This window comes from Helianthus annuus, chromosome 17 (genome assembly GCF_002127325.2).
Source record: "Helianthus annuus cultivar XRQ/B chromosome 17, HanXRQr2.0-SUNRISE, whole genome shotgun sequence".
NCBI lineage: Eukaryota > Viridiplantae > Streptophyta > Magnoliopsida > Asterales > Asteraceae > Helianthus > Helianthus annuus.
Window position 1 is genome coordinate 188,619,684 of NC_035449.2, and position 20,255 is coordinate 188,639,938.

Genomic DNA, 20,255 nt, shown 5'->3' on the forward strand with positions numbered 1-20,255 from the left:
ACATGGCTTGATTATGGCTCATATACATAACAGTGATCCAAATAGCACATAAATCATGCGATCAATAAATGACTAAATCATGCAATTCTAGTTTCCACAACGATAAACCGTTCGTTTAACAGACTCATGCAATTCCAGAACATGCATCGATCCTAATCTCATGGTTTATATGCTCTATACCAATCTTTATTCACATGCAGGAAGTATCAATTAGTTAATAAAGCATGCGAATGGGATCCTCAGTCAATCGTTACGCACATTTTCATAATTCATGCCTCAGCTAACCCAGTTTACAACATCACTAGTTATTAGGGCTAATTTATCAACAATCTACGGGACATTCATCAGGTTTTTAATATACATACGGCCCTAAGAAAAACGTAAACTATCATATCAACATCTAATTAATATGGCACCAGTTCTTCAAATATGAAATCATACCAACATCACATTAGATCAAGATCATGTAAAGAAAGCACAATCATTACTTAATCGTTAACATAAGTATGGGTTTACTAACCGCTAAGCTTGATCGAACAGAATGATGTATCAAGGGCCTGCCGTCGCTAATTAGAACAAGAGGTAGGGTTTGCTGCAATCCTGATGTTATGGTAAGTGCAGGGAGGTTACGTACTACTTATATGGGCCGTTTACCAAAAACAAGTGGGCCGAATCCCCAAGCATTACTAGCCCATCCCATGGTTTATCTATAAAAGAAGCTGGGCCAGAAAGCATGAAGAGCACATGCAGGTTCCAAGCATATGCCGGCCCAGTTGTGATTATGAAGCCCACTTCGCAACTTATTTTACTACGCCTATACGCCTACATGACCTAGGCAATCGGGTACGTAAAACACATTTGTCTGCTTCACTTATAACAACTTACACACATAGCATTTAATAAAACACACATGTAACTTACTAAGTCTTGCATGATCATGAAACAAAAGTAATTAAATATGAGGACACACGCCAAAAGTTACCTTGGAAAATACGGGTTGTCACATCATCCCCAACTTGAAAGAAATTTCGTCCCGAAATTTGACAAGTAAGTACGAGAGAGTGAAGTGGCAATTCAAGATTGCCGTGGATTTTCCTCAGGTGTTACATCATCCCCAACTTGAAGAGGAATTTCGTCCCGAAATTCACCAGTGATAACCATGGTTGGTTCAACCTCTTGAACCATTGAGGATATTAAAGTTTCGACAAATCCTTACATTCCTATGTACACTCCAGTCCACGTATTGAGGTTTAACAAATCCACACGATTGTCTTACAACTTATGCTAGCGAACCTTGACTCCTTAGTCCGTGTTTTCGATAGGTTCCCTGATAAATACAACTGTTCCGATGACTTCATATTCCGACCAGGGTATCATAAGGGTTTTCATCGGACAACACAGTCCTACATCCATGGCATACATACCATTGCGACAGTTATCCCACTCCATCAATTAGCCCGAGTTTGTGAGCCATGTCACCGTTTTATTCCAGAAATTCGAATGTTCCCACGCGTCGAAAACTACGATTACCATGTTTACTATAGCGTATCGCACCCTTCTAGGGTGATACTTTCGATTATGACACTCTCGTCCACAACAAACTCCCAGAGTTTCTTAAGCTTATAAGTTTTTCCTAGAAGTTACGCGTTGCCATCAAACAATTTCCGATCTAACAATCTTCAAGGGTTTTGAGCTCAAATCCTGGTTCTGCGATTAGTTATCACCCACCTTAATTCAACAAGGAGATTAGTGTTACTGTCCAAGCGTTGCCCCAAACAAGGTTATATGCATACTTATACGGTAACAGCTGCTGTAGAACTCACCCAAAGATAAGCGTCCTTCCAGTTCTACTAAAGTTAGCCATACACATGCTCACAGCATGTCCTCGTGTGCAGGGATGGTTCGTTTACTCTGATCGTTTGCCCCCACGGTGATACTATATGTCCATGCCCAGACGTAAACCGAGGGTACCGTGTATTGCCTGTCATACATCAGGTATGGTTCCAAAATCGGAAGTAACAGGAGTTGGCACCTCGTGCTTGAGACCGCCTCTCTCAGAAGAACATCCACAGCTTGTGAAGACTCGCTAGTTTTCTAGATTGTAAGGGAGTGCGCTGGTTTCGTGAGGCAATTTACGATCACCAGGTGATATCGGTTCCGTTCTGAGTTTTAGGTAGATCAAAGACAAATTCATGGTGTTTGTTCTCGTTTCCATACGGGTGTTTCTGGTTACTGCCCAAACAAGTAGGTTTCCGGGGTTCCACCTTGACTTTCGCGCATGTCCAACATCGTTCACATGTAGTGCTATGGGGCCTTCCTGCCCGGTCATTCATACGAGGCTTAAAATCCTAATATCTCCTATCAAGTCCAGACTACTGAAACGTCGGAGTCGGTGTGCCTTGCCCAGTATGAGTTCCATACAGCTGCTGTATAGTGGGATCCACATCTGTTTCATGAGCTAACGAATATCGTCCGCCTTGCCAAAAGTTGCTTCTCCATGGCTCGCATGAACCCAGCTTGTGAATTCTCCTCCATCAGGTTTTCACTTCGAACAAGGTGAGTCTGGTCAGGTGGGTTAGGGTGGATAGCGAACTGTAAGGTCATGCACGTTCAAGTCTCACGGTCGTAATCATCCAAGAGTTCCGTCCAGTGTTCTCATCATTTGATAAAGCTTCTTTCGTAGTCAGGGTACACGGGAGGCCCTTGTGATCGGTCTAAGTAACGCGTTCGGTACCGCCCAAGTAACGCCTCCAAGTGAATCCAAAGACCACGATTCCTACTACCGGTTGTGTGTGTCGTGCTGTTCTTCTTTGTAACTCCATTACGTAAGCCGTCACGGCCTCGTATTGCATTGGCGTGTAACTGGAACTCTGATTCGAACAATTGTGGTATGCCACTAGATCACTTGCACCCTCAGGCAAAGACGATTTTGAGTACGTTGAAGCATCGGAATTAGAAAGGTGAAAAGACGTTCTCCTGTTCTGTCTCTCACGAACACAACACTCTGCTGCGCTTAAGGAGGTTAAGCTGCGTGATATTTGCAAGTCATGTGATGAACCTACAGCAGCATCCACTAAAACCAAGAAATGGTTGTACCCTCGAAGGGGTCTTGGGTGCCAAATCAGTTTCTAATAAAATGGATCCTAGCACGATCCACACGTGTTCCCACTTCGTTGTTTACATGATCAAATACATTCCCCAAATCTAGATGTTACATTCAACCAGACTTCACACGTAATGACTCTTCCCTCAGGAGCTCTGAGATAAGCTACGGATGTCGTCCATGATGTCCTTTCCCCCAGGGAATGACCCAAAACGTCATCAATAAAGACGGTCGATTCTTGTGGTCCATGAGCTGCTGATGTGTTGATTATCTCAATGGTCATGGTGCACGAAGTTGCGCTGGCCGTATTGTGTTCGATGTGCTGTTATAAAAGCATTATTCTATTGGACTTCCGTCTAATGATAGTTCATTCGTTAGCCAATCCTCGAATGGAAGCTTGACTCTCGCAACTCGTCGATAAGTTTGCCAATACATGGTAGGGCAAACAGTCCCTGGTTGCCACTCTGTTGAGTTCTCGATAACCAGTACGCATACGAAATGGTTTATCTCCACGGATATAAATGGGGTTTCCCAAGCGAAAACTAGGTCTGTCAAAACTACTGTCCAACAGTTCTCGGAGTAGCTTATAGAGTTATTGCAACCCTTCCCGGTGCAAGGCGATAAGAGTACGAGTGTTCGGAGCTTCCTCTAACGCGAGATCACTGTGTTTCCAACTAATATTTGTGGTAATAGGTCTGAGAGTTCATCTAGTTGCACATTGAGATGGGTCACAACAAGTGATGGATCCTCAATCCCATCGCAATTAGCCTGATCATTAGGGTTAGTTGCTATTACAGCGAGGTCATCCTTTCATAGACGCTTTCGGGGCTGTCATTACTGACATGATGCTAACCTTCTCACCACTCTGGTACTTCAATGCATAGGGTGACGTTAAATTTCTTCTCACAGGATGCGTCTGAGCGATTTATCTAGTTAATGAACCATCACTGACCACTGCATCGTAATCACCAAGGATAGTAGAAGTGAGACCGGTGTCGAATACCTGTCTCTTGTAGGGTCGAGTTTGCGTCCCAACTAGCATGTGCGGTCGCAGTTGACTTGCCATCGGCCGGTCCCATAACATGTTTGGTTTTGCGAATCATCAGGGTTAAACAGAATTGAGGCGAAGCGATTTACTACCCAACCAAACCACCATGTTGTTATTGTCCTATCGTTGCCCACATCAATCCTAACTTCCTTTCCGTGAGCACCACTGCCGGTGCAATTGTTACAGTCACGCGGATTCCTCCCGTATTGACATCGCTCTCGTGGTTGTGGTCGTTTTTGAATTATCGACGTCCAATACATGCCGAAAGCACCTTCATTTCCATACAGTAGGCTACTATTACAAGTACCTGGTTGTCACGAATACTGTTGCTCTAATTGTACACAGTAGGATAGCTCAGTTGGAAGAGCGTCAGACTGAAGATCTGAAGGTCACGTGTTCGATCCACGTTCACCGCATCACAATTTTCCTCTCTTCACACTTCGTGCCGAGTTCCAAGGAGCTACTCGTGGTGCTGGAAGTTACACATTCCACACTAGAATCTGTTATCACTGCTAAAGTTCAGATTGGTTTGTAACAGTTGACTCCCACGAGTTACTGACCAGAGTTAAAACTTAGATTGGAGTCAGTTCGCTGGTGTTCGTTGCTGGTAATCGGGGTCGTCCAAATGCTGAAGTCGGTAGGATACTACACTCACCCTTTTGTTCATCATTCCAGCAAGTGATTCGAATTATCCCCAGTGTGTTTCAAGAGTGTTGTAAGAGTGATCGCACTTCGAGATTTAGGGCGTTAGTGTGTTAGGTTCAAATGAAGATAAGTGAGGAAGGTAATAACCATTCATTCGACGCTACTACATCCAACTCAGGGACGTTCGCACAAGCACCTAACATTCTACGCAGTTTGCTAGGTGTTCTGATGAGTGTTCAGGCAATGTTTGTTAACGTCGAGGTTCGTAAAAGTTTAATGAGAAGTGAAAAGTTCGTGTACACAATATGAGGGTATGAATACTTGGTACATTCCGTACCAGCTTGATAGGCTGCTAAAGCCTCAGTCACGCGGGTGTTGATTAGGTCAGTCAACTCAGCCTGAGTCATGGTGATGTTACCACATCCGTGTCCTCGTTCACTCATGTTTCTATAGTTGGGAATAAACCGATTTAGAAGTCGAAACGAGATGAGAGTCAAGTATCATGCTGATATTTACGTACTACCAGGTTCACACATAGTAGGGCAGAACCCTCCTCACGCTCGATAAGTCTCACTGGAACTTGCATGCACCCCGCGTTATTATTAAGTGTGCACCCATAATAATAAGGCAATTTGCATGCTTATCTCAGTGCTTCTTAGCTCGCGCTCAAGGTTTCCCCCGTTCAAACAACACAACAGATGATATCCCAGGTCTATGGCTCGCATGAGTCGATGTGTGGGGTCACGCTATCAAGTCACTATGGTGCTAATTGTTTCAGTTCATATGCGTTGTGAGTGTGTGACTGTTAAACAAGTAATGTATAAATGAGAGGGAAACGAACCTTGCAATCTGGAGCTGAGTGTCATGATCGATTTTCAAAGTTGTTCGGTTATAGTCTGGTTTTATAAAACGTTTTAAAACCTAGTTCACTATAACCAGTGGCTCTGATACCAACTGTAACACCCCCAAAATTTCACCTGCGGAAACCCCGCGAGGCGTGTTATGCATCAGAGTACGAGCCACCAATCACATTGAACCAATGATAAATATTTAAATAAGTCATGACATTAATTTACCAAAATAAGTTGTCAACATAATATTAATTCTCAAAAATTGTGTAGCGGAAGCATGTACTAAGTTGTTTAGCAATTGTTTCATAATAACGCTTAAACCAATGTATCAAATGTAATTTAATCCAAGAGCCTCGATCCATGACCACTCCAGCACTCCCAGATAGCAAGCTTCCCAATTCCAAGATACCTAACGACCTGCGAGCATGTAACACGTGTATCAGACAAAGCTGGCGAGTTCACAGTTTTAGAAAACGTTTGTTACCCGTTGTATGTAAAACAGTTCAATAACCAATGCAAGTAATATTGTTAATATCTCATTTCCGAACAATGACGGCTCCTGAAATCCACGACTGCCCTTCCCACGTACTCCTATCTAGTACTGGGCCAGACTGGGTCATTAGTTCACCTCCGTCCTCTACAGGCACGGGGTGAGGGTGCCAAACCTAAGTAGCGCTACTAACTAATACCCGATGAGGGACTTACAAAAGATGATAGGTGAGAATATTAACCAATATACTCGTTTTTACCCAAAGACTCATCCCCCCATGGGATACCCACTGACTGTCCCCAACCACTGGGACGCATGCTCGAATGTAGTGAACTCACCTTAGTTTTGCTCGGTAAAATAAAGCACGTGTTCCCAGTTGATCAATTAGTTCCTAGTATGGTTACCAATAACGGTCAGTCTCTTATTCATTCAAACCACGCATGTAACAAGTTGCATCTAGCGTACAAGTTATCACACAGTCGCATAACAGCCATTGATCCACATATATTTCACATAATCAACTCGCGTCTTACGCTGACAATTAGCAGTTTAATACATAAATCAAGTAAGTGTGCGGCCCGTTTGACCAAAGACTAACGAGATGGTATTCTGATAACCGTGCAGCCTAGACTCATTCCAGGCCCTCTCACAATTGCGTTTGGCCCAAGATTTGCACAGTTCACATTTATTCATGCATTAGAGTGTGAGCCTAATTATCAACTACTAGATACCACATTACCTACATATCAATCAACACAATCATAATGGATGGCATGTGTGTGTACAGAAATCATCACATGTAATATTCACATATAGCAAACCTCATTGGACCTCCACTTTGGTCCAATGCAAATTGACAGCATGTATTAAGGTGTATACATGGCTTGATTATGGCTCATATACATAACAGTGATCCAAATAGCACATAAATCATGCGATCAATAAATGACTAAATCATGCAATTCTAGTTTCCACAACGATAAACCGTTCGTTTAACAGACTCATGCAATTCCGGAACATGCATCGATCCTAATCTCATGGTTTATATGCTCTATACCAATCTTTATTCACATGCAGGAAGTATCAATTAGTTAATAAAGCATGCGAATGGGATCCTCAGTCAATCGTTACGCACATTTTCATAATTCATGCCTCAGCTAACCCAGTTTACAACATCACTAGTTATTAGGGCTAATTTATCAACAATCTACGGGACATTCATCAGGTTTTTAATATACATACGGCCCTAAGAAAAACGTAAACTATCATATCAACATCTAATTAATATGGCACCAGTTCTTCAAATATGAAATCATACCAACATCACATTAGATCAAGATCATGTAAAGAAAGCACAATCATTACTTAATCGTTAACATAAGTATGGGTTTACTAACCGCTAAGCTTGATCGAACAGAATGATGTATCAAGGGCCTGCCGTCGCTAATTAGAACAAGAGGTAGGGTTTGCTGCAATCCTGATGTTATGGTAAGTGCAGGGAGGTTACGTACTACTTATATGGGCCGTTTACCAAAAACAAGTGGGCCGAATCCCCAAGCATTACTAGCCCATCCCATGGTTTATCTATAAAAGAAGCTGGGCCAGAAAGCATGAAGAGCACATGCAGGTTCCAAGCATATGCCGGCCCAGTTGTGATTATGAAGCCCACTTCGCAACTTATTTTACTACGCCTATACGCCTACATGACCTAGGCAATCGGGTACGTAAAACACATTTGTCTGCTTCACTTATAACAACTTACACACAAAGCATTTAATAAAACACACACGTAACTTACTAAGTCTTGCATGATCATGAAACAAAAGTAATTAAATATGAGGACACACGCCAAAAGTTACCTTGGAAAATACGGGTTGTCACATCTTCCCACTACCAACACCCACCCGATGACCACTAGGTCCAAATCTGGATCCCATCAGCCGTCACACACACACACACCCTACTTTCCTCATCCATATCACTAGTAACCATGGTTGCAAAAGTCTCTAGGCGCTCCCTAGTCGGTCGAACGGGGAGTTGAGAGTACTCGGCATTGGCGGAGAGTACTCGGGGAGTACTCGGACAAGTTAAATTATAAAGAAATTAGTTTTTGGAAATTAAATATATGTCTAATAACATAAATTTACTAATATTTACAACAAAATACGTTAAAATGATATTCATTATTTAATATGATAGTCATATAAATTATGTTTTATTATTTTTTAAGTTAAACTCGGCCCGAATTGACCTACTAGATCCGATTTTGGCCGAGTTTGACCGCGTTTGATCGATTCCGAGTAATTAGGCGGAGTTAGAGAAAGTCGCCTCGGCAGCCTACCTTGTAGCGACTACTTGGCCTTGGAAACCTTGTTTTACAACCATGCCAGTACACAACACATATGCCAAAGCTTTTTCGGATCCAAAATTGGTTACATGCTATGAAAACTGAGTTAAATGCTTTACAGGTGAATGATACCTGGGAATTGGTTCCACGCCCGGTGGACAGACCGATCATTTGATGTATGTGGTTGTTCCATCACAAGTTCAAATCTCATGGGTCATTGGAAAGGTATAAAGCTCGCTTGGTTGTTAACGGCAAGTCTCAAACTGTGGGTATTGAGTGTGAGGACACCTTTAGTCCGGTTGTTAAACCGGCTACTATACGGACGGTTCAGTCTTTGGCGGTTTCTAGATCGTGGCCCATTAATCAGCTAGACGTTAAAAATGCTTTTTTACATGGAAATTTAAATGAAGTTGTGTTTATGCATCAGCCACTAGGATTCGTTGACAAACGGAATCCCAACTTTGTCTATCGCCTCAAAAAAGTCTTTATATGGTCTTAAACAAGCACCTAGGTCTTGGTACACTCGGTTCGCCAACTACATTCTTTCACATGGTTTTAAAAGCAGTGCTTGTGATCATTCGTTGTTCATATACAGTAATGGTACTGATTTGGCTTATTTGTTACTATATGTCGATGATATTGTTTTGACAGCCTTTACAACAATTCTCCTTCATAAGATTATTCATATGCTATCACGGGAGTTTGCAATGACAGACTTGGGGGAATTGCATCATTTTTCTGGGCATCAAGGTCACTCGATAGAAGAATGGTCTTTTTCTATCACAGGCACAGTGCACTAAAGACATCATCGCTCGTGCATCAATGTCTAACTGTAAACCATGTATTACTACGGTTGATTTGGCTGCGAAACTTAGTGCTACAGTCGGGGTTCCGTTTCATGAACCGACGTTATACCGAAGTTTGGTAGGGGCATTACAGTATCTCACATTTACTAGACCGGATATTTCTTATGCTGTCCAGTAAATTTGTCTTTTTATGCATGATCCTCGGGAGCCACATTTTAATTTCTTGAAACGCATAATTCAGTATTTACAGGGCACCATTGAGTATGGTCTTCGGATTGTACAGTCCCCCACCACCTCACTAGTCGCATATTCGGATGCTGATTGGGGAGGTTGCCCGGATTCTCGACGTTCCACTAGTGGGTATTGTGTATTCCTTGGTGACAATTTGCTTTCCTGGTCTTCTAAACGTCAACCGACAATATCCCGTTCGAGTGCTGAAGCTGAATACTGAGGTGTGGTCAATGTCGTTGCCGAGGCCACATGGATTCGTTACACGCCCCATTCCGACAGGCGTCTATTGTTTATTGTGATAACGTTTCAGCTGCCTACCTCTCCGATAATCCGGTACTACATCAATGGGCGAAGTATATTGATATTGATATTAATTTGTGTCACGGCCCCCGACCCGGTTTGACCCGTTTCAGGAGCCGCGGGACAGAAATCCTGCGGTATTTTAATTTAGGCGACAGCGGAAGTCTTTTAAAACAGGATCTTTAGTATTTAAAACTGCTCATTACATAATTTAGGGATAAAACCCAGTAATTTACAATAATATGATTTCCATGGAAATCGTTATTTTTAAAACATGTTTCTTTATTTATTTACACTGAGCCACTTTTCTAAGCTGGTAGTGCTTCCTGGCACTTTTCTTTGCTCATAACAGATTACCTGAAACATGTTTGAAAAAGGTTTTGTCAGCGGGGAAATACTGAGTGAGTTCATTCAGTTTTTAGGAAATGACCCATAGTTATAAATTACAGCATAAGAGCGATTACAATGGTTTATATCTTTATCTTTATCTGGTTTTCTGCCACAATGGTGACAAGTCACAATAGTGACGATGGTCATACCACTATTAGGTCAATGAACTCTAATAGTGACGTTTCTCCCTAGTAGGTCAATGAACCTAACTGAGAGAAATAGTAATGTGCACAATACCCCACTAACCAATAAATCAAGATATCCACGACTTAGTCCCTGTAATTATAACACTTTGAAAATAATTTGGAGTATTGTAAAACAATTGATAAAAAGAAGAATGACTCACATTGCAAATTGAACGAGCAGTGTATAAGCCTACTGATTAGCCTTGATTATTTCTAATTTAACAATAATGCACACAAAACAGGATTAGTGATCAATACAGCAGTTACGATAATTTCCCGAGATCAAATACTCGCAATGAATGACCAAGTGCAATACTTCAACTCATTTATCAAAATGACAAACGACAAAGTATAGTACTTCAACTCGTGTATCGAATTATCGACAACGACAAAGTACAATGCTTCGGCTCATTTATCGGATTACCGACAAACGATAAAGCATAGCCCAATGTGGGCGGCACTTAGACATTCTTTGAATATATTGATTCCGGAAACTGAATCGTAATAGCGATCGAGTAATTACCCTGTTCTGCGGCAGCGATTCGATAATTGTGTGTGTGTGTTGGACTGTTTTGCTTATAACTCGATCTACGTAACTCCGATTTTCGTCGTTCCAGTGCCAAAATTCAAGTCCCAACCCCTGCTATTTATACTGAGATTTTGACACCGTCGCGTAGCGCGAGGGGGTACCCCCTTAGGCGTCGCGCTACGCGAGTGACCACCCTACTTTCATAGAGTAGCCCTTCGTGCATGTAGGCTTGCTATGTTGTCAGTTTCTTAAAATTCGATTTTTATAATTAGTTATGAAGATAATCGTTGGCTAGGGTTTATCCCCCCCTGAGTTTTAGGGGCCCTGATCCTGATTCTGATTGTTCTGGAAATTTTAGGGTTTGCGTAGAATCACTTGGGTGTCTCAATTAGGGTTTCCTTAATAGCTAATTAATATTCTAATTATTAATTTTAATGAGAGTTGTTACAATTTGTCAGAGAGAAAGTCCAGATCGGCCATGTTCCATCTTCGCTGCAATATGCGGATATCTTTACCAAGGGAATCTCAAGACAGTTGTTCTAGTCTTTTCGGTCCAGTTTGAACGTCTGTCCTCCGCCTGCTTAAACTGCGGGAGTGTCTTAGCAGATATTATTGATAGTACTTTAGGAATAGATTATCATTGATTTTAGTCATGTATATATCTCTTAAATATTCTTGTATATGTCTTATTTGTATTTTCCCTATTTAAAAGGCAACATTATTCAATATAGATCGATCAATATTCATACCATAAACACTTTTAGAAGGGACGTAAACGAACATGTTGTTGGATGTTCACGAACGCAATTGAATGAATGGGACCTTTGTTTGTGTCCGTTCATATAATTAATCGAGTGATACTTACTCATGCTCATTCATTTATTAAACTAGTGATCATAAACGAATTTCCCATCGAACGGTTCACAAACGATTCGTTGAACGTTCGGTTCGTTTTCAACCCTAAATTGAACGAACTAACCCTATCAACTCTCTCATATCTAAGAACCTAAGAGTCGAGTGTTTATCAAATCTTAAGGAGATGACAAAATATCATGTATGTTTGTCACATGTACATAAATTTACTTTTTATCTAACTAATGTGTTTTGTTATATATATGTGTGTATTGACACCATAACTTCGTATAGTTCTCGTAATCCGCAAAGTCAATTTCTACGTATATTTTCATGATAAATTACGCACACGCGTAGTATTTCTATTTTCATGGTTAGTTTCCGAAAGATATTACTATACTTAAACCTAAAAGATGTAGATATGTAACTGAATTCTCATTCCCTTATAAGTTATAACTATAGAAGCTATGAACAATCATGGCGATAAAGAATAAAATTGGCTCAAAAGTGGGCACGCTTTAACAAATGAGCTTTGTGGAAGGCATATGATTAACTTAAAATAAGTCATTTCTGTAATAAATATCTATGATTTATAACAAATAAATATGATATTAGTTATAGACAAAAGATCAAATACAAATACATTTATCATACAAAACGTATGAATAGGGTGAAAAGGTAAAAAAAATCGCGGTGTCATTTTTCGTAATTATTTACTCGTAGAGTAATTATCAAAATTATCCTACAGGTGATCTTGTTGGTTAATTTTGTAAAATGTTCTTGTAGGGTAATTTTGATCTTGTAGAGTAATTTTGTAGAGTATTATAATTACTCTACAAATGATCTTGTATGGTAATTTTGATCTTATAGATAATTTTGTAGAGTATCATAATTACTCTACAAGTGTATCAAAATTACTCTGCAAGTTTCAAAATTACCCTACAAGAACATTTTACAAAATTACCCTACAAGATCAGTTGTAGAGTAATTTTGATAATTACCCAACGAGCAACTAATTATAAAAATGACACCAAGGTTTTTTTTTTCATGCCTTTCGTACGTTTTGTAAGATTGTTTGTATGTAAACTTAACTCATTAGTTAGGCTATAGGGTGTGGGAGTCATGGTTGGGTCATGATTTGCCACATAGGCCCATTATTCATGCCCTATACCACCCCCTCATTAAATCACGGTGGTTGGCGTGGATTAAACCACGGCAACCACGTCCCCCTTTTTTCCATTATTCACGCAAACCCTAACCCCAACATCTAGAAAATTTTTCAATTCACAATCTGTGATCGTCTGCACTGGTTTTACTTTTTTCCACAGGTACTTTTTTGTTTAATATGTATTTTTTTTTTTTTGATAGCAATCGCAATCTTTTTGATCGTAACCTGCAAATTACATGTTTGTTTACTGTGCAAATTACATGCTTGTTTACTGTGCATCTTTTTGATCGTAATCTGCAATCTTTTTTATCGTTGATTTTGTTTAATTGAGGCGTTGATTATGGTGAAGCAAAGGTATATTTCAGGAATCGAGGAAGTAAAACATAGAATGCATTCACTGACAAATTTTAGGGCCCTAGGTTTACTTTTTGTATCTTATCATACTTAGGGTGCCCGGGGCACAATCGGTGACCCCATGCGGGGATCGATTTCACCGAGCGGTGAGGTGCCGCCTGTACAGCGGTGAGCCAAAAAGGGGGGGGGGCGATGATCGGTGAGGAGGCACTGAAGAGAGGGGAGGAGAGAGAAGGTGGGCCCCATTCAATCAACCAATGAAATTTTTTTTTTTTAATAAAAAACCAAGTCACCTAAGAGGGGAGTGCCGCCATGGGTGTGATGGGAGTTTAAGAGGGGAGTTGACGTGGCACACGAGGATTGGTTATGCGTAAGAGAGGGGACTCCCCTCTTAGGGAAGTGCCCCTTACACCCTTATGTTTAGCTTTGAAACAAGTGAATTCCGTCCATTATCAATTAATTATGTATTTACGAATGATGAAAAATATGTATTTTAAATTATTATATTAAGAATGATTATCGAAAACGAAGGTAACACCATATGTGAATATGATCCTAACGACATTCATGAGAATGTTGTACCAATTGATGAAGGGCAACAAGAATCTAACATGTGGGGTTATACAAAGAGACTACGCATAATCATCTTTGTTCGGATTTGATTGAACATGTTTGGCAATTTGGTCGGGTTAACAATAACGAGTAGTTTTCTTTTCTTAAGTTATAATATGTAGCTTAAATTTGGATGTTATTTTTTTTATTAATTTGAATGCTATGTAGTTTTATTACTAAAACTTATTTAATTTTATTTGTTGTTTATTTAAAATAAATAAAATGAATTTCACACAAAAAAAAGGGGTGGATAGTGGTTTGGGTCATGACCACACCCTTAGGATTAGGGGTGAGCAAAAGGGAAAACCCGACCCGACCATTACCCGACCCGACCCGAGAACCGATTAAACATAAAATACAGAACCGATTCACTACCCTAAATATAGGGTCGGTTCTGGTCATAGGTCCAAGTCGGGTTTCACCATGAAAAAAACCGAGAACCGACCCGACCCGACCCTATTTTATATGAAAAATTGGAACCGATTTAAATACCTAGGTACTTGGGTTCGGGTCTGGTTGGGTATTTTTCGGTTCGGTTCTCGGTTATTTTCGGTCCGGACCTAAACTTGCTCACCCCTACTTAGGATAGTGATTTTGGATGGTGAATTAGAGGGCGATGACATGTCGCTGACGTGGAGGATCATGGTGGGCATGAGGATCATTACCACACCCTTTAGCCTTATAAACTCTAATTTGGACTAGTAAAATCAGTTAATTTTAGACAGAAACAAATTCTATAGTTTTCCATATTTTGCGGTCATGATCTCCGCAACTATGTATACACAACTTAGTTTTAAAAAATACACATATATGTAAACGGTTTTTCATATTTATAACATATATAAATTTATTTAAAAAAAAAAGTTCCACTTGTTATTTTTCCCACTGGGCTAGTGAATACCTCTGATGCCCATGATTGTGACTACAATGAAATTTGGTCTAGTCTTCTTCTTCTTCTTTTTTTTTTCTAAAAACCACAAATAAAGTGGTATATATTGGAAGATAATATTTGTCCAAAGCCTAATTTCTCGTGAAAAGTCATTTTTATTATGTTTTGTTTATTTAGGGTAAAAGCATTAACTAAAGTTATGGACCACCAAAAGAAAAGACAGTCCAACATCCGTTCCGTACGGTTCAGGCCCAAGCGGGTTTTGTTTTGATTTCATTATTAAGATCGTTCCCACACCAAGCCAAACTGAGTAGACCTTTGCTTATGTTTGACTCGTTTACAAAACTGAACCGAGCAGAGCGGCTCATTTAAAACTGAGCCTCAAATCAAGCGAACATTTTCCTAGCGGTGAATATTCCGAGCCAGCGCCGAGCGAACTTCGAGCGATTTTGACAACTGTGTTGCGCGATCTAATTTTGCGGGATAGTGACAATGTTGGGTCTCAAGTTTTTATGTCTTTAAAACATACGCATTTCATGGCATAATAGTTTTCTTATAAATAATAATGTTGGGGGCGACGAGTCGATGTTCATATTACACGAACAATGACGTTGAGAGCAGGAGACGATCGACTTAGGGTAACAACATGAGACATTGAGGGGATTAGCAGACTGTCGTTTAGCGGTTTAGGGTTTAGGGTTTAAGTTTTAGATTTGGTATTTTGTTTTTTATTGGCGTGATTAGGCTAGTACCTATAGATATAGTTGTAAATTTGTATATCGTGGACGAAAATCTAATAGAATGGTATATATAAAACTATAAATTTAATTTATATTTATATTTGTGTATAAATGTATGTGTGTGTATATATGTATAATTTATATTTGTGTATATACATGTTTATATATGTAGGTATGTCACAGTATGTGTATGTGTTTATGTTTATGTTTATGTTTATGTGTATGTATATGTATACTAATAAAAAATAATAATTCGGGCAGAACCGATCCGATTGGACCTTTGCTCATGCTTGACTCGTTTACAAACCAAACCGAGCATAGTGGCTCATTTACAACCGAGCCTTAAATCGAACACGCATTTTCCAAGCAATTTCCAACACACGACGAGCGACGAGCGGTTTAAACGGCCCTATTCATTATCTTGATCCCCTTTTTACCATATTATTTATACGGTCCTTTTAATTATTTCAATAGGCAGTGATAAAAAAAAAAGTGTTTTAATAAGGAAAACTAACTATCTGACAACTATTTAGTTTAATTTTAGTGAACTTATGTAATGCTAATAATGTTTATTCATGTGAGATGTAGTACAAGACATAAAACTACAACGATTTGTGAGATTTTGCATTTTACATATATAGTCAACATCACAACATGTAAGGTGTAACTTGTAAACTACATATCACGACATTAAGTTTGTTAGTTAAGTTGTTAACCACATAATCAGATCGAACACTTTTTACAAAATTATAAATACTATTACCGAGAGCTAGAACTTACAATACCGGTTTTATGTCAGTTCAGTTTTGTTTAGAAAAAAAAAGAACCTTGGTCTGGCGCACTCCATGAGCCGGACCAAAACTTTTTGACTAGTGATCAAGCCTGGCTAAACGATGCCATTTAATTAGTTTTAATGAAAAGTTTAATTCGGGACAAGGCTTGACCCCAAATCCCCAATTAAAAGGTACATGATAATAGTCTGATACCAAATCAAAACTAATCGTTTTTTCGGTTTTTTCAGTTTTATTGGTTTAGACTAAGTTTCCCAAATCCGTAGAGATAAATGTTGATGCTTAGTATAAAAAGAGCCTTGAAGACTTAAAAATAAAATAAAAAAATAATAAAATTGTTCTTTGGCAATAGAAACGTAAGAAATTGCATAGGTGAGTGCTCTTATACATCCAATACCTCAGATCATAACATAGAAACTTGGTGTGGTAGAGTGGTTGGTGAAAAATGTAGTGTTTTTTGTGACCTAGGTTTGACTCTCACTCTTACTATTATTTTATGCGGCATCCAGGTGAAGGACGAATACGGGTGGTGCCGGTTCGTCTAGAATAGGAGGCGTGGTTTTACCGATTATTCCGCTGTCGTGCTTTCGGGCGAGTGGAGGTCGGGTTTCCGCTCATCTGGAAGAGTTAAGGGGCTGACACCGGTCAAGTAGTCGACCTTAATCACATCGCCCGGTGTCACAGTAATTGACACGTCGTTCCTTGTCATTAAAAAAAACAACATAGAAACTCATTGGGGTTGCAACTTAAAAACTTCTAAAAAGAGCCAATCCCATTTGTGCATAACATGTAGCCCTCTCATTAGTTATTTCCTAAAATGATAATAAAATAAAATAAAAAGAAAAAAACAACCAACAAACGCATAACAATATCCCATTTGCGCATGGCATGTAACCTTGTTTTGTTTAATGTCTATTCATTTATTTATGTTGGTTCATATTGTTTACATGTTTATTTAAATTTAACTGTTATTGTTATTGGTAATGGTAATTCTATTTATAGGGCTGTGTTCGAGCTTGAAAAAACGTTTCTAGGCCTTAACGAAATTGAGTATTGGGCTCACAGCTCACTAAATATCTAAACCTAATGCCAATAGGCTAATAACAAATCTAAACCATAAAAATAGTTTTGTAAGTGGGCATATGGCCCTATGTTGGTGTTTGTATGGGTATACCCTATTAATTTATTTATTTTTACATATACATAATCAGAGTTTTTTAAAAAATAACGTGCCCTTCGAAATATCGGACCCTGGCCGGTGGCTATTTACTTAACTGGCTCATCGTGTGTCCAATTAAATCGGAAAAACCATGGAAACAAGCAAGTTAACATAGAAGATTAACAAAATGGACATTGACTTTATATGTGTTGGATATGGAAGTGCATGCTATTATGGTGCCGGCTTATCTAAATGTGGGCAATGGAGGTGTCTACTTATCGAAATTTGGGCTATGAACGTGCCAATTTATTCAAGTGTGGGCTGAGGAGTCGGCCTTGCTTATTTGCCTTACTTTAATTGGTTGTTTTGAATTGACTATTTTAAAAAGAGCATAATTCAATACCTAGTTTGTTAATTTTCTTGGTCGACTTGCCTATTCCAGGTTTTCCCAATCAAATTTAGAACCAAGGCATTGCATAAACATCCCCATTAGGCACTAACTTTCATTTATCTTCATTTAGAGTATTAACGGAAAAAACATAAACGAATACGAACACTTTCACTTCCTTAACGCAAAAAAAAAAAAAAAAAAAAAAAAAAAACCTAATTCGTCTAAGTGCTTGTGTTAGTTCAATTGTTAGGTTAAATTTAAACAAACAAACACAAATAAGGCTGGCAAATCGTGTCTTAACAGGTTTCTGACGGCGCGCACAACATATGTTTCAAACATGATTACGACTCGTTTAACTACTTTTTACCTCATGTTTATAAAACAGTTTTATGTTTTATGTACAAAGGTGAATAAATGATAGATCCTAACATTGTAATTTTAATTATTTTAAAAATTAAAAAAGTCAAAGGGTGTATTTTTCAGTCAAACAGGTCTAATCGTGTCTTAACAGGTACCCAATTGCCAGCCCTAAACACAAACAAGCCCTTAAGAAACCAAAAGTGAGCCATTGACCTTTTGAAATTATGGATTATGGTCCATCCAAGAATAATCCTTAGTTGCTCTTACTCAAGAAACCACCAACACAAATCGAAGCCTATTGAACATCACCACTAAGAGATATATAAAATCAAATCTAGCTCTAGAGGCACGCGTGTTCCTCCTGCATCCGCATAATTAATTAAAACCTTTAATTAATAAAAAAAACAAAAGACCCACTATATATCCTATTAATTAGTGAACCACTTATTATTATTAAAGCAAAGCAAACACAATATCATGGTCATCATCATCATCATGGTATAGAAAATAGAATTTGATGGATCAAGTCTAGATGAGATCTATAAAAGCATGTAATCTTTGCTAGCAGATTATTAAATAATATATACACAAATTGACCAATAAATGATGGATGAATAAAGTTTGATTATTATTATATGGTACGATGCTTCTGGGGTTGGAAGATAAGTGGGATATGTGTCCCAAAACTTTTGATCCTTTCCATTAAATAAATATTACCAAAAGAAACCAATTCTAGACCAACACATATCAGACTAGCTAGATATAAAAAAATATTATTATGAGCAAGCATTAACCAAGTAATGCTTCTTTCCAGCTATGGCAATGAGAGGCCCAGCAATCTGCCACTTTACTTGCTAAAAGAAGAAAGTTAGATGTCACTAACCCAACTTGTTCATTCATTCAATATACTTACTTGCTGTGTTACCAAAACAACAATTAACAACATACTGGGGTAACGGTATCAGGGTGTGTAGAGGGAACTCTTAATCGGGTCCATGACTATTGACATTATTCTTGAAACGGGTGGTTTAAAAAAAAGTGAAAGGTGAAGGGAGATTCATATGTGAGTTTAATTGATTTGGAAGTTGGAACTATCTCTAGGTTTATTAACTTATTAGCATGTTTATCTAACTAGTGTGAATTTTAGCATGATTAGTTTTTGAATCCTTAGTTAATCAGCAAGTTAAAAGCAAGAGGAAGATGGCAAGTTAAAAGCATGATAGCAAGAAATGAAAGCAAGAAAAAAAAAAACAAAGAAAGCACAAAAGAAGCAAGATAAAATGAAGAATGAGCAAAATAGACCTGGCAAACGGGTCGGGTCGGGTTGGGTCATGGGTCAAAACGGGTCCAGGTCAGAACGGGTTTCGGGTTGGGTCGGGTCAAGTCAGAATTTTTTTTATGAACTTGCAGTAACCGTCTATATACTCCACTGACAACACTTTTTTTCAGTTTCTTCTTCCTTGATCTACTTCAAGTTTGAAGAATCTGTTGTTTACGTGCTCAATTACATAACCGTACCTAGCTATTAGAGAGACGCACCTTTGTTTCTGTGAACTAGTGAGTTTGGTACTTTGGTCCTTAATTTTGCGTCCTTATTAGGTCTACTGCAAGCTGAAAAACAGATTCTGATTTGGATTTATATAGTCAAGTTTGCTGATAAAAAAATGGTCAAATCACTTCCACAAAGTTGTGTGTCAAGCACAGTGGGAAATTATATTAGTTTTGATGCTTTATTTCAGTATGATTTCGGGTCGAAAAGGTTCGGTTCGAAACGGTACTGGTCAAAACGGTACGGGTCGAAACAGTTCGATTCGAAACGGTTCGCGTCGAAACGGTACGAAACTCGTCCCGACTCGAAACTCGTCTCGTGCGGAAACACGTGTCGGCCCAAAACCCGTTGCGATCCGAAACCCGTCCCGTGCAGAAACCCGTGTCAGCCTGAAACCCGTCCCGAACCGACCCCGTTCCGATCTAAAACCTGCGTCGTGCTGAAACCCGTCTCGGCCCGAAACTC

At 39.1% G+C, this 20,255-nt stretch overlaps 1 non-coding gene across 1 annotated transcript; it reads left to right on the forward strand.

Moving 5' to 3' along the window:
* The first annotated feature begins 4,492 nt into the window (after positions 1-4,492).
* Positions 4,493-4,567, forward strand: TRNAF-GAA. Its single transcript has one exon. It is a non-coding gene; the product is annotated as a tRNA-Phe (tRNA).
* Positions 4,568-20,255: the final 15,688 nt, after the last annotated feature.